This window comes from Protopterus annectens, chromosome 7.part1 (genome assembly GCF_019279795.1).
Source record: "Protopterus annectens isolate FY-2018-M chromosome 7.part1, PAN1.0, whole genome shotgun sequence".
Lineage (NCBI taxonomy): Eukaryota > Metazoa > Chordata > Ceratodontiformes > Protopteridae > Protopterus > Protopterus annectens.
In genome coordinates, this window is record NC_056740.1 from 189,362,005 (window position 1) to 189,385,172 (window position 23,168).

General features: G+C 41.6%; 1 long non-coding RNA gene across 1 annotated transcript in view; it reads left to right on the forward strand.

Moving 5' to 3' along the window:
- The window catches only part of LOC122807681, a 130,021-nt gene extending 127,841 nt beyond the window's left edge, over nt 1–2,180 (forward strand). Inside the window, exon 3 of the long non-coding RNA XR_006365715.1 lies at nt 814–2,180. This is a non-coding gene — a long non-coding RNA (uncharacterized LOC122807681). The remainder of the gene's footprint in view (nt 1–813) is intronic.
- The last annotated feature ends 20,988 nt before the right edge of the window (nt 2,181–23,168 follow it).

The window sequence follows — 23,168 nt, forward strand, 5'->3', positions numbered from 1 at the left end:
ACAGTCCTGGATATAGCAGATCTGTATCTGGAACCCTAATTACAGGAAAGGTAGGAAACAGGCTTACATTTTTTTTTTAAGAAAAGTAGCAAAAACAGTAGTAAAAACAATTCACATGCAGTGCAAGCTGGCACACTTGAGTATGTAGCAATATTAGTCCACACACAGTTTGAAAAAATGTAATTAAATTAAAAAGGACTAAAAGCAAGTGCAGAAAGGGTTTATTAAGTAGAATGCAGTAAAGATATGGGACTGGGGGAATGTCCTAGATCAAATCTACAGTGGGGCGGGCACTGCAAAAGCCACCAAATTTAAACTACAACCAAGAACAGGGAGGGGGGGGGGTGAGGAAGACAGTTTCAACATAGATCATGGAAAAGTACTGGAAAGAAACTTTTCATAGTTTCTGGTATCTTTAGCCTGGGTCCCTGCTTTTCCTTGCAGACATGTAGCAGAATGGAAAGTTCTTCTTTATTAGAACAAAATATAGATAAGTACGAAATGTAATTTCTTCCAAATTGGCATTTTTCTGTTGGATAAGGATTAGTGGTCTGATGGATGAAATGTACTGTTTTGTTATATTCTTATTGGTGGTTTTATAGATAAAATGTATTATCATGATAAGATTTTATATATAATCTATGTGAATTCCTTTGTTCGGGGAGACATACTTTCTGAGTACTGTCTCCTGCATGTGTGTTTTTCTGTTTTAATAAAAGAATTGTACTTTGAACTGCCAAGAGACCAAGTGTTTATTTAACATGTTTTATCTTAACACAGCCATTGCTCTTACTGCCTGTATTATCTTTTCAGACGATACTGACTTCATGCAGATTAATTCTAAATATACTGAGGGTATCCAGTATGATCAGTAATATGAAGTCCTGGACCTGCAAGACTGAATGCAACAGCATGGAGGACATGGTTATTTTCAAGAATGAAGAGGTGCTAGTCACAGTGTGTTTGGATCATTTGACATCCAGCATAGTATTTGGCTAACTGTTCAGTTCCTCTGTCAAGATCAGTCCACTACACAAAGCGTTGGACAAATAATTTCATTTTTGCTGTTTATGGGTGCCATCTTTAAGTGACAATTGGAATGTAGCTTGTCTGGAATTACTACACTGGAGCCACATAGTAAATGTTCTTCACATATGGACAGCTGTCATCTGTAGCAGCAAAGTTAAAGTACAAGTTACCACCCTAGACTAAACTTTTATAATTAACTAATATACATGCAGTAGTACTGAATCACTCCTGGTTTCTGTTTATCTAGTAGCATTTCATCATGGGTAACTGTGCAGTACACATCTACTGAATACAAGAGTTTTGATTTCACAACATTTTATAAGGCAGTTTTAACCGTTCATCAACATTACCACATTGTTTTGATTCTTTATATTTGTTATTGTTTGTATCTTCGAAACAAAGACTGGTGTTGCAAATTGTCTGCAGTTATTAAAGATGCTCTTTCTCTTAGGATAAAAATGTTAGTAGCAAGTCATGACCTATACCTAGCAAAACCTTTCCACCATATAGATATTGGTTACTTTCATCTTTACTGATAAACCAGAAGCAATGCTGTGGTTGTATCTGTGTACCACAATGGAGTCTGCCCAATACAACATTGCTAGTTCCATAAGAAAAAGCATTGGTAATAAGCAAAAATGTTGTTAATTATTTTGGCTCATTGAAGGTGTGTTAGTAGTTCTATATGGATTCCCATTTAGATTCATCCTGTACCAGTGACTTCATTTTTAGTTGCAGTAGTGCTGAGAGGTTCTGTCAAAACACATGGCAGTAGTTTACCAGTCTTAAAATGTTCACAACTGCAACATGTTCTGAATCCCAGGGGCCTGTAGCATAGCCTCTGCACTGTCTTGTGACCTGAGCAGTCCATTTTTGTCAAATGCATGCTTTCAAGAAGAGAGTTATCTTCAGGAAAAAAAAAACACACTTTCCTCACCCTAGACTTGTATTCTTCTGGCCTGTCTGGGACCCTTCATGTGTTACTCATTTGCTCTCTGTCATGCTGTACCATCACCAGGATATGTTTATGGTAGCATTGCAGTTTAGGAATTCCTTGCAGTATTTGGTAATTTGCTTGCTTTTAAACAGAAGATAAATGTACTGTTCTAAAATCATTTGGTTATACTGCAATAAACATTTCTGTATATTAATTAATGGAACTGCTTAGAAATCCTTTTTGTTTCTATTTACCTGTATACCTGTACCATGGCAGTACCATGGTAGTTTTTGAAAACTTTTTACATGTGTCTGAGATGTGAATATGTCATCTGTTCTTGGCAGGAAATGTTTCACATTGTTTAATATTGCACTGTTAGTAGCTTTGGCATCACCGTGTATATGAATATCCACTGATTGTTTTGTCTTTAACACTAGCAATACTGTTTTTTAAACAAGAAATATCTTTATTAAATTATCACTTATGACATAGGCACTCATACATTTATATAAATGAAAACAAACAATATTGACATAATCTCTGTTGTAAGCATTTTACCTCACAAGCCATATTGACATAATTTTAGTTGTAAACATTATACATTACTTATCTACCAAATCATAGTCAGTCAAACATTACATAGCTCATTCAAATATTGCCTTCTTTTGAACCTCATTCCTCCTCTGCATATATTGTTCCCACAATTCCAATTTTTTTCCTATGTAATTTGATCCTATGCTTTTCTAAATATCCCAGTTCCAGTTGTTTTACCTCTTTTACTATATTCACTACTTCTAGTACAGTTGGTTTAGACTTTGACTTCTGTTTTCTGGTAATTGTTTTTTTTTTTTTTTTTGGCAGCCATCATAATTAGACTCAGCAAGGCCTTACTGTGTCTAGGCAATTCCGATTCTGGTTCATCTCCATTTCCCAAATCCTGTCCCTGCTTCATTTCCAATGTACTCTTGATTCTCCTAGTCGACTCTTGTGTTTTTTCCTTCTCTCAACTATTTCCCATTGAAACAGTGGAAAAGATTTCACTGGTACAATCTCTCTGTTCTCTTTATTACCATAAGAACAAGAGTCAGAATCTCCTTCTGTTTCAAAGCTCACTTTTTGTTGGACAAACTTTTGTATGTCTTCCTTAGCATGTACTTCATCAAAAAAGTATTTTGACTCTCCAGGAAAGAATAGTTTAAAGATAACTGGGTACAGCAGTTTGAATCTCACAATTGCTTCTCAACATTTCCTGAATAATGGAATACATTTACCTCTCTTTACCCTGGTTTACAGTAAGTAATCATTCTCCACAAACACTCTGCTGTCTCCCACTTTTAGTACTTTGCCCTTCTGTCACAGTTTTGTCAGAATCAACTCCTTCTGATGGTAGGATTGCATCCTATTAAAAGTCTCAGTTGCTTTCTCATAGCCAGGTTTGGAGCATACACATGATGTGCCCTTTCAGTTAACAACTCGTACTATGAAATACCAGTCTAGTTGCTTATTTGTTCCTTCCAGCTTCTCTGGTACAGCAGAAAATCTCAGGTTTTCCCTACATGCACTGTCCTCTAATTCTATTATTTTTGAAACATCTCTTCTTGTGCAGTCTCATATTCAGCCAGCTTTTTCATTTCATCCTCTGATTTTTGTAGTTTTATCACCTCATCTGAATGTCTGTTTAAAGCTTCTTCTATTTTTTCTAGCCTTTCGTTCTTTGAGTTGATATACTGCATCAGTGTTTCATTTATTTTAATCAGGTCTGTGTGCAGTTGTCTTATACTTTCCTCTAGGTTACTGGAAGCCATGTCTGGAACTTGCACTACTTTTTGCTAAACAGCTGCAGTACTTTTCCCAGTCAGTGTTTTTCCTCACCTTTTGTAGCTGATTTTCCTTCAGGTCCTCTGCATTTCTTTTTCCTGACATCCGGGCAGTGACATTACTAGCCAGTTACTGAAATTTACCCAGATGTGTAAGTTCACTGGTTTTCTCTGCTAAGTTTCAGTTTGCAAACTGGGAGAGCTAGAATTAAGCTTTTACTCAATATGCAGCCATCTTGGAAGAACAATAGCAATACTGTTAGAGATGATTTACTGCCTTTTATCTTAGACAACAAAACAGTATTTTTAGCTTACAAAGTTTACTTTTTCTTTTAGGTATAAAAGCATAATATACTGCTCTGGCCTCATTTAATTGTAGTCTAATATTTGGTTCTAGTTTAATTTTTGATTCACTGTCTTTAAGTTTCTCTGTGCCTTTAGCAGACACTTAGCCTCTGCCAATAAGCATGATTGTGATGACCTACCAATGGACCAGTAAAAAAGGAGCCTCAATCCTCATGACTGGCAACAGTGGGGGATGTTTACTGGGAGGATAACAGGTACACACACAGTATTTCCAGATGCAGCTCTCTGCATCAAGTGCAATTTCTCCTAAGAGCACACAGAGACCACAGTCAGTATGGGGCTGGTTTCTCCCTCTTTCTCCAGATCCCCAGTAAGACTCCCCACAGGCACAGCTATAGAGTTGAGAGCTTAGCTGATCGATCAAGCCATGTCTTCCAGGACCTTCTCTGTCCAACCAGTGCTTCGTGGCCCTGCCCAAGTAACTGACACACGCACACACACACACACACACACACACACACACACTCTTTGAGGTCTGATTTACACACACACCCTGGGAAAGGTTGGCACAGGTTTACCAGCTATGCCCCCTTATGCCAAGACTATAAGGTAGTTTTCACTGCCACCAGTCACTCCTTGTCAGCTACTTTAAGGTCCTTAACAAAGGATGTCCAATATTACTGTGTAATATTAATATTAATACAAATGGCAGTTTGACCAAGAGCAAGGGTGTTAGGAGTGGCCCACAGAATGTCACCAAATAAATATACAAGTACTCGCAAAACTTAAATATCTCTACAAAGATCAGCCACAATGAAAGGTTTAAATATATTTAATAATATAACAGAACAAGACAATACTAAATATATATTCACATGACAGCAGAGTTCAAAACCACAGGAAGTATTTAAAACAACATTGCAGGACAGTCTCAAATAAATAAAGAAAACTATCTAAACTAATCTTCACTATATTCCTGACTGAATCTAAGAGAATTATACAGTAACCTTAGAACTTTACTTCATTAAAGCAAGGCAGATGAGGTAAATTGATCTTCTAGTTGTTGTCAGGTCCAATACAAAATGCAGAATGTCCTGTCTCATTAAGGGACTTTGCAGATTAATATATAAAATATTACTGCTGGGATAGCTTGCAGAATGACATAATTTTTGGCCACTTGACTTCTAGTTCCCAGGCCAAAACCCCCATTACTTGAAGCTGGCAGCATTTATAGCATCTACCTGTACAAATATAGAGACAAGGGCTTTTCTTCAGATCTTTGGCAGATGCTGGAAGTCATAAAACAATTGCATTCCTTCATGCTTCAAAAGCAGCAATTAGTTCACTCCAAGGACAATTCAGAAAGCTTCCTACTACAGACCTTGTGTCTCTAGCTGCATTGAAAACTTGAAAGATATTATCTTTATTGCATACTATAAATCAATTTAACTTCAGATATTTTGCTAAAGTTTTCTGGACTGAGGTTAACCTCCTGTATCCCAGTTTCCACTGTTAAAAAATATACATTTAAACAGTTACAATAGTCCATGTACATTTCTGTTCTCTTCCAGTAGGGAACACTGTGGATACATTTTAAACACAGCACTTTTACAAATACGTTTTCAACACACACATCTGTACAAGAAGTTTGATATACATATGACACAGAGATTTAATACATTTGTAACACAAACATCTTATCTGAAGTAGTTTACTTCATTTGGTCTTCAACCTTTGGACTTTGAATCTGGCATGGATCCGACATGGCCACATAGCTAGCATCATTGATCCGAGCTCTCAGCTCTTCCCCCTACCCATAATGCCCCCTGTCTCCTTCCTCCCTTTAGATCTCATTTGCCGCTGATACAGCCTGCAATGTGGTCCGATCTCTTGGCAGCATGGTGTGTGTGTTTTGGTCTAAATCACATAAGTGAGTTAAAGTTTTGCCTTTTTCTAATCTTCTTTGCTATCCTCCTCCTCGCAATTAGTGTAGGTAAAAAAAAAAACAAAAAAAACTCCCTTTTCTGCTTTTCTTTCTCTAGAGTGTGTATTTTGAGCCTTATCTAGGGGATGATGTCTGAAGCCCCTAAATCTGGCTTTAAATGCTGTTCTGAGAGTGGCCATAAGCTCTCCCCTGCTGATGGCCACACTCTCTGTGTCGTGTGCTTGGGTACATCTCACATTGATGCCTCCTGTCCTACCTGCACTGGGTTTAACCCCAGAGCACTTCAGGACAGGAGGAACAAACTGATAGTTAAGGGCCTTTTGCCCACATCAGGCAAATCAGCACTGACTCTGGTTCAGGGCCTGGGCTTCATCAGAGCTCAGTTAGATAGGTTCATAGGTTCATACTAGGCTATCTGCCCTAGGGCATTTATAAGCCTAGCCAGAGTGTGTTTGGCTTTCGCCACCCATTTTAAATTAATTTTGCTATGCCCTTTTTCGAGGTTAGTATACTGTGCCTCTGTCTAACAGTGACACAGAAGTGATACCCGGGGTAAACCTACGATCTCCCATCCACTCATCAAGATTCCTCTTGAAGAGAGTCAATGAGGGACTCTGACTAACCTGGACTGGGATTTTATTCCAGAGTGAAGGGAGCCTCTGGGTTATGAATCTGTCCCTCCAGCATGTCCTATTTATTTCAATGTTGAGGTTCAAGTCTCTCGAGCGCGTAGCTTGATGGGATTTGGATTTTCTGAGGTGCAGCATGTCCATTAATTCCGGGTTGGACATGGCTTTATACGTCAGGCACAAATCGCCTCTGAGCAGGCGGTATGCCACTGAGTAGAGCTGGAGTTTCTTTAACTGAGCAGCATATGGCATCTGTTTGAGCCCTTTGATCCTCTTGGTGAGGTACTTTTGGGGTATTTCCAGTTGCTGCAGGTGTCTGGTAAGGTACATCCCAAAAGGGGCATTGTACTCAAGTATGGGCCTGATGAGGGATGAGTAAAGAGGCACGATGACCTCCCCTGATCTAGATGTGAATCCCTTCATGATTAGGTTAGCTATATAAAATGTTCTTCTAACCACTTTGGCCACGTGGTTGTCAAATGAAAGATTGCTATCAACTTGGGTCCCCAGGCCCCTAATTACTTCTTCTGTACTTAATGGATTACCACCTATGTGGTAATTTGTGGGCACTTTGTTTTTGCCAAAGGGGATGACTATACACTTTTTGACGTTTAGCTTGAGGCCATGGCTCTGGCACCAGTTGTCTGTTTCTATGAGGCCCTTTTGGAGGATGCTTGTGTTGGCTGGAGAGTCGATTATGGCACCCAGTTTGCAGTCATCTGCGAACTTGGTCAGCCACAGTCCTTCCGTGTTGGCCTGTACCTCCGAGAAATATATACTGAACAAGAGAGGTCCCAGGACTGAGCCTTGTGGGACGCCACTTGTAACTGGTTTGGAGTCTGACATGGCTCCAGCAATTCTAACCATGTGGGTTCTGTCCTTGAGCCAGTTTGCAACCCATCTAGTGACATAGGGGTTTATATTTAAGCTGGTGAGCTTATCTATAATGCCAGAGTGGGGTATTGTATTGAAGGCTTTTGCGAGGTCCAGGTAGGCTGTGTGCACCACCTTCCCCTCGTCAATGGCCTTGGTGACTGTTTCAAAGAAATCAACCAGGTTTAAGAGGCAGGATCTGCCCTTAACAAAGCCGAACTGGGTAGGATCCAGTGTCTGTAGCTCCCCAATATCTTTATTTATGAGGTCCATGATGATCCTTTCCATAGCTTTGCAGACCAAGCTAGTCAGGCTTATGGGGCGATAGTTTCCAGGATCCGTTATGGCACCACCTTTGTGGAGAGGGACCACTGTTGCTGTACGTCACTCTTTGGGTACATATCCTGTAGTAAGGCTGAGACTGAACATTAGTTTTATGTTTGGGTTTAGCTGTTCTTGGAGTTCATGTAGGACGCAGCCTGGGACACCGTCTGGTCCCATTGATGCTGTGTTTTTTGCTTTGGAGAGGGCGGCTCTTACCTGAGCATCTGAGATGTCAGGGGGGGCAGCACTCTGCTGGGATAGATATTTGCCCTTTTGGTGGGGAGGGGGAGGAGAAGTTTGCGCTGAACCTGTCAGCTAGGATGTTGGCAATGTCTGTGGGTTCGGTGTATTTTTTGTCATTTTGAACTAATTCTGAGTATATCTGGGAATTCCCACCAAGGTTCCTAACATAACTAAAGAAAGCCTTGTGATTATCCTTAGTGTCCTGTGCAATTTTTCTCTCTAAGCTGGCCTTAGACGATTTTATGAGTGCCCGTAGTTTTTTGCTAATACTGATCAGAGATGCCTTCCCTTTTTGGGATTTTGCACTATCATGTAGTAGCTTCCTCCTTCTATTGTATAGTTTGTTTATGGCTGGGGTCCACCAGACAGGACGTCTGCCTTTGGAGGATTGGGTCTTGGTTTTATTTGGGATTGCAAGATCCATGCATTCCTGAAGGTGTTCATAGAATGCGTTTATAAAGGATTCTGCAGTCTGGGCCATATTTTCCACAGGTCCGGGGGCTTTGAAGGATTCCACCTCGGTTTTGAGGAGTGTGAAATTTGCTTTAGAGAAGTTTTTCACTGTGGTTTTCTGGGCAGGGGGTGGGGTCGGGATGTGAATATCCAGTGAGATTAGTTTATGGTCTGATCTTACCAGTGAGGTATACGCTTCTGGTCTGGAGCATAAAGTCCCCATGCTGGTGATGATCAGGTCCAGTATGTTTTCCCCTCTTGTGGGAGTGGTAACAAGTTGTTCCATAGCATTTGAGTTTATAAATTCTAGGAACCTTTGGGCTAAGGTGTTGGAGCTAGAGTAATGCTCCCAGTCTATGTTTGGGTAGTTGAAGTCACCCAATATAATGGTATTTGGAGAGACCTTCATATTTTCCAGTGTTCTCAGGAAGGCCAAGTGGGGTTCCTGGGTTTGGGAGGGTGGTCTGTAGCAGGCTATAAACTGGAAGGCAGTTTTACCCACTATTAGTTGCACATGGATATTCTCTGATGCTTCGTGCTGTGCCACCAACCTGGAGGTGTGGGTATCTTTGATGAATATTGATACTCCCCCTCCTTTTGTGGTTCGGTCCAAGTTTTGGGGCCGAAAAGCATGGTATGAGGTATAACCTGATAGTGTTGGGGTGCTCTCGGGAGCCTTGAACCAGGTTTCTGTTACTGCACAGATATTGATGTTCTCCATGCTAAGGAGAGTTTAGAGTGCATGCATCTTGAGGTTTAAACTTCTGGCATTGAGTAGCATTACTCTTAGTTTCTTATCCCTTGTGATACCCATGGAGGTGGGTTTTTCTTTTGAGCCTTGCCTAAAAAAGGCACTATGGGGGTAGCAAGAGCCTTTGCCAATATCCGAAAGCCCAAGGGTGACAGGTGCAAGCCGTCCCTAGTGAAGCATCGTGGCTTGTCGAGCATGTCATCCCAGGCTGACAGGCATTGGATCCCCTTTGAATGATACCAATAGTTAAGCCAATTGTTGAAATTGATCATCTTGTCTTCATATTGTGGCATCATTCTTGGTGAGGGTAAGATGCTGCTCAAGGTCAGGGTCATACCGGCCTGGGCTACATGCTCAGAGAGCTCCTCTATGTCTCTTTTCATGTAGTCCAGGGAGGTACGTCTCAGGTCATTCACACCAGCATGGACAATGACTGAGTCATATTTGTACTTGCCTTGGAGTGACCTGAGTGCTTGTGTTATGTGGCGGATCCTAGCGCCCGACAGGCAGCTCACCGTGACCTTCTCCTTGTTCAGCCTGGTGAGCAAGACGTCAGTGTGCCTGACGATAGAGTCACCTATTACAAGTGTATCAGGTGTGTTGTTTAGCCTTAAGGGCCGTGACTGTTCGGCACACTGGCTTTGTGAGCTATGTGTTGCACATGTTTTGTTTTGGGGTAACGGTTGCTTGGATGTCTGCTTTGGAGGTCTCTGCTGCTTAGGCAGATTTTTATTTAGAGCCTCCGAGTATGTTTTTGTGTGTTTATGTGCTTGGTTTGCTGTCATGGTAGGTCTATGTGAGACTGGAATTGTAGTGAGTGTGGTTTCCTTCTCCTCCTGACTGGTTACGCCAGTACTGAGTTGAGAGAGCTTAGCCTCCAGTTTGGCTATATGGTTGCATCTCTCACATGTGTTGGAATTTGTTGGGAGGAGGAGAGGGTTGTCTGTGTTCATGAGGCAGTTGTAACATTGCCTCAAGATTCCCAGATTCACCAGCTGGACCGGAGAGGAGATTGACAACTGACCTTTGGACATGCTAGAATAGTATTGGGAATTTCTTTATAATTGAAAAAAAGGGCCAATGGGGAACAAGGTACTCAAGGGGAGTTTGTGAGGGTGTAGTGCTTTTAATTTTTTAGTGCTGACTTACTGAGCAAGTGCCAGGCAACTTAAATGCAATGTGTTACAGGTAACTTAAATGCAAAAATGACAAACAGTAACTTTCTTTCAAGTGAAACAAGGAAATAAGTACAGTAAGCAATGCAGATATCACTGGGGATCCACAGAAGTGCTGAAAAGCCGCGTTTTAGGTGGAATTAGCGTTTCATGGAAATAAGCAAGCAAACAACAAGCATACAAACAAAGCTAGATTCAGCAGGCCTGGATCTAGTCTATGCTACAGCAAACAAGGTGTACCAATTTCAGTAAGAAACAGTTCAAATATGCAGTCACTAAAAGCCTTTAACCAGAAATTCCCAGCTCAGAAGGGCAGAGTCCAGCCTCTCCTCCCACAAGAGTGCAGACCACGAACCTTCTTAATGTAAAATAACTGGCCTGAAGCCCAAGTGCTTTAACCAGAACTAATACACTTTTAGAATAACAGACACTGAGCCCTCAATCAGCAGTTCCCAACTTAGAAGGATGTAAGCTACCTGTCCTGCCACCACAGTGCAGGCCACAAACCTTCTTAATGTAAAACAACTGGTCTGAACCCAAGTGCTTAAACTAAAAGGCTTAGAATGAGTAACATCAAGCAGTAATAAATACAATTGAGTACTTTTAAGATGATACGATTCAAATGCAGGTCTTTCTTACCCTGGGGAGAATACACAATCTGAAGGTGCATGTCTTGCAGGTTCTTCATACAGAGGATCCAACGGTGGAATCAGTTCTCAGGGCCTTGGGTTCTATGGCAGCTACAATCCAACTATTGCCTTTAGCACACCTTCACATTCGTATTCTACAATGGACTCTTGCCGTTCAATGGTCTCTTCTGGACCAACACTTGTCTTATCCTGTTCGAATATTCCAGGTATGCAAGGACTTCCTTCTGTGGTGGATTCAGTCTCTGGACCTAATGAAGGGTTGTCCCTTTCTTCCACCCTTGCCCAAAGCCACAGTGACCACAGATGCCTCCCTGCTCTGGTGGGGGGCATTGCTTGGGGCAGATGGTCCAAAGCATGTAGTCCCTTCCCGAGACCAATCTGCATATCAGCGTGCTAGAGATGAGGGCAGTGCTTCTAGCATTGCAAGCTCTTCATGCCCATCTGCTCCTAGGGATGATTGCCATCCAGATGGACAACATGTCAGTAGTTTGGCACATCAACAAACGGGAGAAACCAGATCCTACCCCCTTTGTCGTGAACCCATGAGAGTGTGGGAATGGGTGCTCTCCACTGGTTGTTTTCTGGTAGCAATGCACATTCTGGGTCAATCCAACATTCTAGTGGACAGGCACAGCAGGTCCATTCTGATGCCTTATGAGTGGTCTCTGAACCCTTCAGTGGAGGAGCAGATCTTCCTCAGGTGGGGTCATCCTTCCTGCGATCTCTTCACCTCCCCTTCCAAAGCGAAGTGCAGCAAGTTCTTTGCCCTGTGTCCCCCTCAGAGGGAAGCCCCCAGAGACGCTCTCATTCATGTTTGGCCACCCGGTCTACTCTATGCCTATCCTCCTTTGCCTTTGATCTCCAAGTTTCTGCAAAAAGCTTGCATGCTGGGGAGCACAGTCATCCTCATTGCCCCATTCTGGCCTCGCCAAGTCTGATTCCCGTCCCTACGGTCTCATTCAGTAGTTCCACCATGGACTCTGGATCCAGTTCCAGATCTTATTTCTCATCCCTTGAGGATACTTCATCCAAATCTGGGCAGTCTGAAGCTCACTGCTTGGCTGCTCCAGTTCCCATGATTGTCAGGATTCCTGGTTTGTCCTCCTTGGTTAAAGAGATTCTGGTTGTGGCTCACAGGTCATCAACCAGAAGAGTCTACCATAGCAAATGGAAGCGTTTTTCAGTCTGGGCTTCTCAGCATGCCTTAGACCCTTCTACGGCCCTGATCTCAGCAGTTTTAGATTTCTTGACGGGTCTTTTTCAACAGGGCGTTAGTTTGTCCACTATTAAAGTAGAGCTGGCCACTATCTCTACTTTTCACGTAGGGGACAATATGACTTCCTTGGTGTCTTCTAAGCTTTATAAGGCTTTCCTAAAGGGCACCTTTCTACTACGTCCTCCAGTGAAAGATCCTACGCCTCCATGGGACCTTATCTCGGTTCTCGTGGCTCTAGTTTCACCCCCTTTTGAACCTGCAGCTACAGTTGAGTTACAATATCTATCCTGGAAGACTTCTTTCTTGGTAGCCATCACTTCTGCTAGGAGGGTGTTGGAACTCAAAGCTCTTTGTATCAAAGTGCCTTACATGATCTTCCACAAGGATAGAGTCTCCGTACACACCAGTCCTTCTTTTTTGCCAAAGGTGGCCTCTGAAGCAAACATAAACCAAACTATTAATCTGCCAGTATTTATTCTGAATTTTCAAAACAGGGGAGAATATAAATTGCATTTGTTAAATTTACACAGTCAACTAAGTTTCTACCTTCACAGGACTAAATCCTTTAGAAAATCTGACCAATTGTTTGTTTCTTATACTAAACCCTTTTTGGGCAAACCAATTTCCAAAGTTACAATTACCAGATGGATAACCAAATGCATTACCAGGGACTATTTAGCTAAGGGGCTCTCTCCGCCATGTCAGGTAAAAGCACACTCTACCAGGTCTATGGCTACCTCGGCGGCATTCTGGTCCAGGGTCTCTCTGGATGAAATTTGTTCTGCTGCTACGTGGTCCTCATCTCATACCTTCATTTCCCACTATAAGTTTGACATTACTTCCAGAGGTAGGGCTTCATTTGGTTCCACCGTGCTCCAGAATATTCTTCTATGAGGGCCTCCCAGGTTTAAGTAGCTGGGGACTCTGTCCCAAAGGTTGAAGACCAAATGAAGTAAACTACTTCAGATAAAAAAGTTATGTACTCACCATAATGTTCCATCTGAGTAAGTTGTACTTCATTTGTCTTCAACCATCCCCCCTCCTTCCCCCTGCCTTGTCACTATTATTTCTGACCATGTGGAAGAAAGTGAGTGTCACATAAGGTTTCTTATGTTCCTTGGCTCAGGAATGTTAGGACAGTCAGCAGTGGTGAGGCCTTGTTGGGTCAGTGTGTGTTTATTGTCAGCAGCAAACTCAATCTGAAGGTAGGAAGGAGACAGGGGGCATTATGGGTAGGGGAGAGGAACTGAAAGCGCAGATCAATGATGCTAGCTATGCAGCTGTGTCAGATCCATGCTGGATCCAAAGCCCAAAGGTTGAATACAAATGAAGAAGAACTACTCAGATGGAACGTTATGGTGAGTACATAACTTCTTTGTATAAATCATTTCGATATTCACCAATGGCATATAATTATATACAAAATTCCAGCTAGCTGTACTGGCAGTATCTCCTTTTGTCACAATGATGACTTCTCATTTGTAGTGAATTTATTACTGTTCTCAATTTCCACTAGGAGACCAGTTGGCATAATGGTTAAGGTCTTTGCTTCCCATGAACAAGGTACAAGATTTGATCTTAACCTCTGGCCAATGTTTGTTTGGAGTTTGCGTGTTCTCTCTGTGTTTCTGTGGTGCTCCTCCCACCTCTGAAAAACATGCTGAGTGTTTCCATCTCAAACTCACAAATGAATCAAGTTGTGGGCAGCAGCACAGACTCTACATGGTACCCTATAGGGGGAAGAGTTGTACAGACCAACCACTTTGGGCATCTACTGTGGTGCTCAGTATCCTCATGATAGGAGAACACAGATCACAGACAGCGCACCGTGGCAGGGCTAGCCACTCAATGCTGTAAAATACAGCTCTAGGTGACTCAGTCACATTGACTAATGCTGCCAAAATGGGCATTGGTAGTTACTGGTGATAAGTGGGTTGAGGACCCAGCCTATTCCAACCTACGCCAGGGACCCATGCTAATGGTGGAAAAGGTGTATGTCCCCCTGTTGGCCAGTTTGTACCTACCATAAAGCCAGCAGCCCTGGGTCAATAAGCTACTGGCTGGCTGGTCTCTTGTTGCCCAGCCTGGGTTACCTGGGATAGCTGTGCTGAGTGAAAGCTGGATGTAAAACTAATCAACATGCCAAATATGAACTGAGAATTGCTACACTTAATGTAGGTTCACTGACAGGGCGCAGCTTGGAAATGGATGACATGATGATACAGAGGAGGACGGACATCTTATGTATCCAAGAGACAAGATGGAAGGACAGTGCAACGAATCCTCTTGGCTTGGGATCCAGAGTCTACTACTCAGGAGGGGGACAGGCTAGAAATGGTGTGGGAATTGTGGTGAGGGAAAGGCTTCAGATGACAGTGAGGGATATCATCAGAATTAGTGATTAATCATAGGGCAGTATTCATAATTTCAGCCTATGCCCCACAGCAGGGTTGTGATAGTATATAAAAGAGTACTTTCAGACAACAGTTGCAGGACCTACTAGATAAAGCAGGACAACATTAATTGGTGTTGATAATGGGTGACTTAAATGCACATATTGGGACAGACAGAACAGGATATGAGGACTGCCTGGGTCCACATGGGTGGGACTACAGGAATAAAGAAGGAGAGGCCATTCTAGATAGTAGCCAATATATGGTTCAGAAAGAGAGAGAGTTACAAGATCACATACAGAGTGGCCAACATGCAATTCAGGTAAACCTCCTCCTAGTAAGAAAAGGGCACTGGAGTAGAATCAATGATTGCAAAGTCATCCTCAGTGAAATAGTTGGCCCACAGCATAAACCACTGGTTACCACAATCAGGTGTAAGCAGTGGTGAAAGAAGGCTCTAATGTCAATGGAGACTAGGCTGAAGATCTGAAAGTTGACTGAGGAGGAAGGACAACAGTTCAAGGAATTACTCAAGGGATCTAGCACCTCAAGAACAGGAGAAAATAGGTGGAGTTGAAGAAGAATGGCAGCGCTTCAAAACAGCATGTGTTTGGACTACAGATATGTGGCTGAGCCAGGTATGGAAATAATGTACATAAGGAAAGCTGGTGGTGGAATGCAGAAGTCTAGGAAGTCATCAAAAGAGTGCAGGGAAAAGTGAAAGATAGAAAAGACTGACCAGGCTAGGAAAGAATACTGGTTGGGTAACAAAGAAGCTATAAAAGGAGTTGCAATAGCAAAGAACAGGGCATCAGAGGCACTCTACCAACTTCTGGAAAGTGACTCAATAAGTGGCACAAAAAAACTATATCAGGTTGCAAGTCAAAGACAGAAACATAAAGAAGATGGACACATACCCTTCATAAGGGATGCCAGCAACAACCTACTCAAAAGTCCACAGGATATCAGAGGCAGATAGAATGAGTACTTCCAGCAGCTCTTGAATGAAGAACCCCCCACAGAAGCTGTACTACCCCAGAAACAGCCTAAGATAGAAGAAGAGGAGCTCACTCTAGAAGATGTAAGAATAGCATTAAGGAAAATGAAGTCAGGGAAAGCAGCAGGCTCAGATGAGATCAAAGTAGATATTATGATGTTGGGTGAGATAGGTGAGAAATGGCTCTTGAGGGTACTCATAACTGTGAGGAGAGAAATATGTAGCCCAGATGACTGGAGAATAAGCATAATTGTGCCAGTGTACAAGAATAAAGGGGACATCCACAACTGTGTACAGTACAGAGGCATCAAACTCCTGTCACACTGCATGAAATTTCTTGAGAGAGTGGTTGAAAAACAGATATGCAGAGCAGTAGAATGTAAGATGGGAGATGAGCAGTTCAGATTCAGATCAGGATGCGACACAACTAACTTGATGTTTGCAGTGAGACAGACAGTTGAGAAGAAGCTAGAAATGAGGAAAGAATCCAACTGGGCATTCCTAAACTTGGAGAAAGCATATGACAAGATCCGAAGAAAGCTGAGTTGGGCAGTACTGAGGTGGTTCAAAGTTCCAGAAACATTGGTAAAATTAGTGCAGGCTATGTACAAGGACCCAATGACTTAAGTACAAACAGGGTTCGGCCTCACAGAGAGGTTCGCAATGGGAGTGGGTGTGTACCAGGGTTCAGCTCTGAGCCCACTGCTGTTCATACTGGTGATGGACTACATTAGCAAACAGGCCGGAGGGGACAAATCAACAAAGTTGCTGTATGCAGATGATGTGGCATTACAGGTAGAGAAGAGCAAGAACTTCAGCAAAGGATAGGGGAATGGAATCCAAAACTGAAGGCACATGGGATGAAACTAAGCACAGATAAGACAGTGGTAATAGCAGCAAATTGGGGAAATCAGAAGGAACTGAGAACTCAGACAGAAGGGAAAATAGTGGAACAGGTAAATAGCTCCAAGTATCTGGGAGGAGTGGTTGAGGAGAAGGCAAGTCTGAATGAAGAGGTAAAAGCTAGAATAAGAGGGGATACAGACAACTGGCATAGAGTCTCAGGTGTAGTCTATGACAGAAGAATGCCAAAGAAGCTGAAAAGTAAAGTGTACAAGACAGTGGTGTGACCAGTACTACTGTACTGTACAAAAACCTAGGCAGTAAATTCAGAGCAGATGAGGAAGCTACAGGTGATGGAAATGAAGTGCCTAAGAAGGGTGGTAGGATGCATACTGTGGGACAACCAAAGAAATGAAGACACAAGAGCAGAAGCCAAAGTAGCTTCAATTGCAGAAAAGATCAAAGAGAACAGATTACGGTAGTTTGGACATGTGCAGGAAAGCAGAATCCAATCGGGTGAAGAAGATTTGTGACAGACAGGAAGAAGGTAAGAGGAAACAAGCACATCCATCAAAGAGGTGGATGGATAATGTGAAAGAAGATCTGCAACAGTCTGGCATGAGTGTCAAAGAAGGCAGGAGTGTAGCGTTGAATTGAGAGAGATGGTGACAGTTAACATGATACCCCAACCCATGTAAAAAATGGGAAGAAGGGCGCTGATGCTGATGATGATTAATTGCCACCTATAGTGTTTTAATGGAGTACCAGCTCAGCTCATCATTTTATCCACTATCTACTACTCAGTGTTATTTTTCTTGCACCAAATGACTACAGTGTTGCAACTGCACATTGCAGGATTGTCATAAGCTCTGAGCCTCTCCATAATGAATTAGGTATCTTATGGCCATAGGCCACTAATTCTTTGAAGCCTGAAGGCTTTTCTGTCATGATGTCAAAGAAACACCACACAAGTAATCAAAACAAAGATAACTATGCAACTAGAAAAATCACTACCACTAAGATACTATAGAAAGGAAGGAAAGAAAAGCTAAATGCTAGGTTAAAAGGGAACTCGAGATAAGAGAGAACAGGTGACATGATGGTGACATTCAATATCTATGCCTTTAAATTTTTTCTGTTTTTTTAATGGGAAGATAGGAGGTAAAAAGATAAGAAAAAGACAGAGGCAATTATTAGAAGAGAATAAACCTCACAGATATCAGTTATAAAAAATATTTATCACTTAGCTAAAACACACCCTGAGCAGTGGAGATTGCATCTGAAGAAAATGAGAGGCAAATGAGATCGGAGGTAACTCACTAGGTGTGTGGAATTGTGGGTAAGGGGAGGAGCCTGAGCTTTGGTTCTAAAGTCTTAGAGTGACCAAAGTTGGATCCTAGTCAGATCTGATAACCCATCTGTTGAGGAAGGATGGAAGAGACAACATTAGATCTAATGTAACATGCCAGACTTGGATTTTTATAACTTGCATGGCCCTGTCTTCTACAGTTTCAGACTCTCTCACACACACACACACACACACACACACACACACACACACACACACACACAAAGTATGTTTCTAAGCTGTAGTCCAAGCTACACAGTTTCCACATTAGCATTGTTCAAGTTTTCTTTTTTTAGCCGATATAAAATAAATTATGTACTTGCCTTTCTAGGCACAACCAGATATTTAAGCACTGTATCAGTAACATAATAACTCCTGATGAAGTGCTCATACTAGCTCATAAGCTCAAGTAATTGCAAAACTTATGTTGGTCCTATAAAAGGTTTTACATCATATTTGCTTTCCAGTGTCTCTGTGTTTTATGTTAGTAGACCAACATAGCATTTCTTAATTTGTTTTTCTGATGCAGCAGCTGATGACTGAGAGACTTCTAATAATTTAAAACTGAAAGCAGCAAGGAGAAAAAGCTATGAGAGGTTGCCATTGAATTATTTTCCCTTGTTCAAACTGAAGATGGAAATCAGGCAAAGACAAGCTACATCCTTATCAGCTCGCTAGCTACACAGAATGCTGGAAGCAATCCAGTTTTGGCAGCCAGACAAAACTGCAATATGGGCAAATTTTAGCTGTATATAAAAGAAAGCACTTGATTTACAACTAAAAAGTTTACTATAAACTCTAGCTATGTTCTGTTGCTTTTAGGTTCATAGTTTCATAGGTAAGTACTAGATGAGTTGACTTGTGGGCTATTTTAAGCCTAGACAATTTCCATTTTGATGCTTGAATTAACCTATTTCATTTGGTGTTAGATTGGCCTTCTCCATCCCATAGCTGATAGTTATATATTACTCCTAGTGAGAATAACTGGGATCATACCATAGCTAATTTGAGGGGACCCATGCATGGGATAAAGCATTCCGGAGCTGTCTATCTCCTTGTAGTACACGGGACAGTCCTGTGGTAAATTTTTTACTACCCATCCCTAGACTCAAGGTATGGACAGGGATGAGCTTTGTTTTATATGGATTGGGACCCTGATCTAGAGCAGTAGTATCCCTTGTGACATATACCTGTCCATCTAAACCATTCTGTTGATGTTGCAGAAGAGGTTATGGTTCTGATGCCATTTGACTTGTTGATGTGTAGTATGTTCATCAGTATTGGGTCAGAGGACACCTTGTATGTCAAACACAGATCACCTCTTAGCAGTCAGTAGGATACCAAGTATACTGAGAGGATTTTGAGGTGGTCCATGTAGGACATATAGTTTAGGCCTTGTATCCTTTTAGTGAGGTACCTCTGTGGGCATTCTAGTTGTTGCATGTGTATGGGCAGATACATACCAAAGTACAGATACATGCAAAAGAGAGCATTATACTCAAATATTTTCTAATGATGACTGAGTAAAGGGGAATAATGACATCTCTAGGTCTAGCTGCAATCACTTGGTTTATAAGCTGTGCAGTATAGAAAGCCTTTATTTCGACAGTGGACACATATTGGTTGAAAGTTGGGTCACTGTCCCAGTAAATTCCCAAATCCCAAACTACTGGGTCAGCTCTCAAGAGTGTATTGTCAATGGTAGTTTTCTGTGGTAGACAACTTCCCAAAGGATATGATAATGCATTTTTGGGTATTTAGTTTCAGTCCATGATTTTGACACAAGTTATTTATTTGGGGCATAACTTCTTGCATGATGGCCAAGTCATTTGGGGATTCAGTAACTGCTCCTAGTTGTCAGTCATCTGTAAGTTTAGTCATCCAGGGCCCTTTGGTATTGTCTTTTACTTCAGAGAAGTAAATTCCAAACAGGAGAAGTCCCTGCAATGAACCCTGGGGGATTCCACTGGTGACTGTTCTCTATGTGGTGGTAGCTTCCTCTGTTTTAGTCTCCTGCATCGTATATGTGAGCAAGATGGCAAGCCAAGGAGTGATGTAGGGGTTTATTTCAAATTTATTTAGCTTTTCTACTATATGTTAGTGGAATATTGTATTAAAAGTCTTGGCCAGGTTGAGGTATGTATGTGGTGTGTACTGTTTCACATACATCCATTGCTTTGGTGACCTTTTCAAAGAAGTTCACCAGGCTGATTAAACATGATCTACCATTGATGAATCACAACTGTGATGAATCCAGTGCTTGGAGGTTACCTATGTCCTTACTGATAAGTTCCACAAAAAGTCTTTCCATGACTTTGCATTATGAGGCTGGTCAGACTTACGGTTCTTTAATTGCCTGAGTCTGTGGAAGATCATCCTTTATGTAGATGAATTATTGTAGCTGTTTTCCATTTGCTTGGTGTAAAACCTGTATGGAGGAAGAGGCTGAACAGTGTTATTAGGTAGATGGCATACTTTTTAAGATGCATCCAGGGATAGTGTCAGGACCCTATGATGCTGCATTTTTACCTTTTGATAGTGTTTTTATGACTTGGTCTTTTGTGATAGAGGAAGGTAAGTTGTTTTCAGGTACATCTTGTGAGATAGAAGGGGAGAGAGGTAAAGTTTAAGATGAATTTATCAGCTGGTAGTTTAGCTATATCTTCATCCTCAGAGTAGGTAACATCATTCATTCACAACCAACTTAGTGCACTGCTGTATTGTGCTTATGAGATTAAAAATACAACTAGAAAAGGCTTTGTGATTGTTTTTGCTTCGGTGGCTATTTTAACTTCACACTTGGTTTTCGTCAATTTTTATGCTTCTGGGTTGTTTGTTTATTTCACTGATGAGAACTCTATCATTCTGGGAAGTGATCATAGTTATGGTCAAAATTCACTTCATTTTATTGTAAAGCTTGTTGATATGGCTCCAGCGGGGGGGGGGGTTGTTTCTGAGGTTTGCCATGTGCTTGTTCCTACTTGGTACAGCTGCATCTATGCAGCTGTTTACATGCAGATATAGTATGGTGGTGTACAGAGTTTAAAGGGTTTGTTGGGGGTTTGAAGCTAACCAATGTATCATTTAGGAGTAGGTATTTTGCCTTAAAGAAATTTCTAAAGGTACCTTTGGTGGAAGGGATATCTAATTTCAATTTTATTTTGAAAGAGACAGCATTGCAGTCAGACCTAAATGATGAAGATACACAAGGATGTTGCAAGATGGCCCCATATTAATAACGATAAAATGGTCCACACACACACGCACACACACACACACACACACACACACACACACACACACACACACACACACACACACACACCTGGGAAAGGCTGGCACAGATTACCCTGTCTAACAACTTTGTGCAGACTGTAAGGTAGATTCAGTGCCACCAGTCAGTGCTAAAAGGCTTTTACAAAGGGTATCCAATTATAATATTAAATAATTAATAAAATATTAATAGTAGTACAAATGGTAGTAGTTCACCAAGATGGCTAGGCCTTCTAGAGTGGCCCACACAGTGTCACCAAAAAAATGTAAGTACTCTTAAAGGTTAGATACTTTCAATAAGGACCAGCTACAATAAAAGTTTTAAATATATTTAATATATATATATATATATATATATATATATATATATATATATATATATATATATATATATTTAATAATAAATAATAAAAAACAGGAAAATATTGAATATATATTACAGTAAATCACACAGTTCAAATCACAGAAAATATTGAAATTAACACTGATGGACAGACTCATATAAATGAAGAAAAACAGTCTCTATACTAAGCTTCATTATATTCCTGACTGAATCTAAAAAAATTTTACTGTTCCCTAGATAAATTATTTACTACCTCAAGGCAAGATGCTGTGGGTGAGGGTCTTTCTATTCAGGCTTTCCAAACAGAATACTCTATACTCTGAGAATTCTCTTTGTAATATCTAAAATATAATTTCCAAGAGGGCTAGCAGAATGACCTCATCTGGTCATCTGACTCTAGTTTCTCGCAGTATTCCCCTTTAAAGCTGAGACAGGAATTTAGCACAGACAGTCACAATATGTATCCAAACTTTTATGGCAGCGCCTGTGGCCTCCTCTCTTTTCACTGACCTAATGGACAAAGGCTCTTTCCCAAAACCACTGTCTCCAGTCCTATTCAGCACTGTGGGGTGCTATTTTAATTATAGGTTCATAGGTTCATAGGTTCATACTAGGCTATCTGCCCAAGGGCATTTATAAGCCTAGCCCATAGTTGTGTGGCTTTCGCCACCCCTTTAGTTTGAAGAAAACTATGCCTTATTATTTTGTTGTGCCTCTGTCAAGCAGTGACACTGAAGTAATCCCTGGGGTATATCTGCGATCTCCCATCCATTGGTCAAGATTCCTCTTGAACAAGGCCAGCGAGGTGCTCTGCCTCACATGTACCGGGATTTTGTTCCACAGCATAGGGAGTCTCTGGGTGATGAATCTGTCCCTCCAGCACGTTCTATTAATAACCATGTCAAGGTTTAAGTCTCCCACCCTTGTGGTTCTGAGGGATCTAGATTTTTTGAGGTGAAGCATATTCATCAAATCTGGGTTTGACATGGCCTTATATGTCAGGCACAGGTCACCTCTCAGCAAGCGGTATGCGAATGAATAGAGCTGGAGTTCTTTCAGTCTGGCAGCATAAGACATATTTTTGAGACCCTTTATCCTTTTGGTGAGGAACTTTTGGGGCCTTTCCAGCTGCTGCAGGTGTCGGGTCAGATACATTCCGAATGGGGCATTGTACTCAATCATAGGTCTAATGAGTGATGAGTACAGGGGGACGATGACCTCCCTAGATCTAGATGTGAATCCTTTCATGATCAGGTGGGCAATGTAGAAGGTTTTCCTAACTACTTTGGCAACATGAGTGTCAAATGAAAGGTTACTGTCAACCTGGGTCCCCAGATCCCTGATGACTTCTTCTGTGCTCAGTGGATTGCCACCTATATGGTAGCTAGGGGTAACCTTGTTTTTCCTGAAGGGTATGACTATGCATTTCTTGGCATTTAACTTTAGGCCATGGCTCTGGCACCAGTTATCCGTTTCTGTGAGGCCCTTCTGAAGGATATCTGTGTCAGATGTATTTTCGACTATGGCGCCCAGTTTGCAGTCATCTGCAAACTTTGTCAGCCATAACCCTCCTGTGTTTGCTTGTACTTCAGAAAAGTAGATGCCGAACAAGAGTGGTCCCAG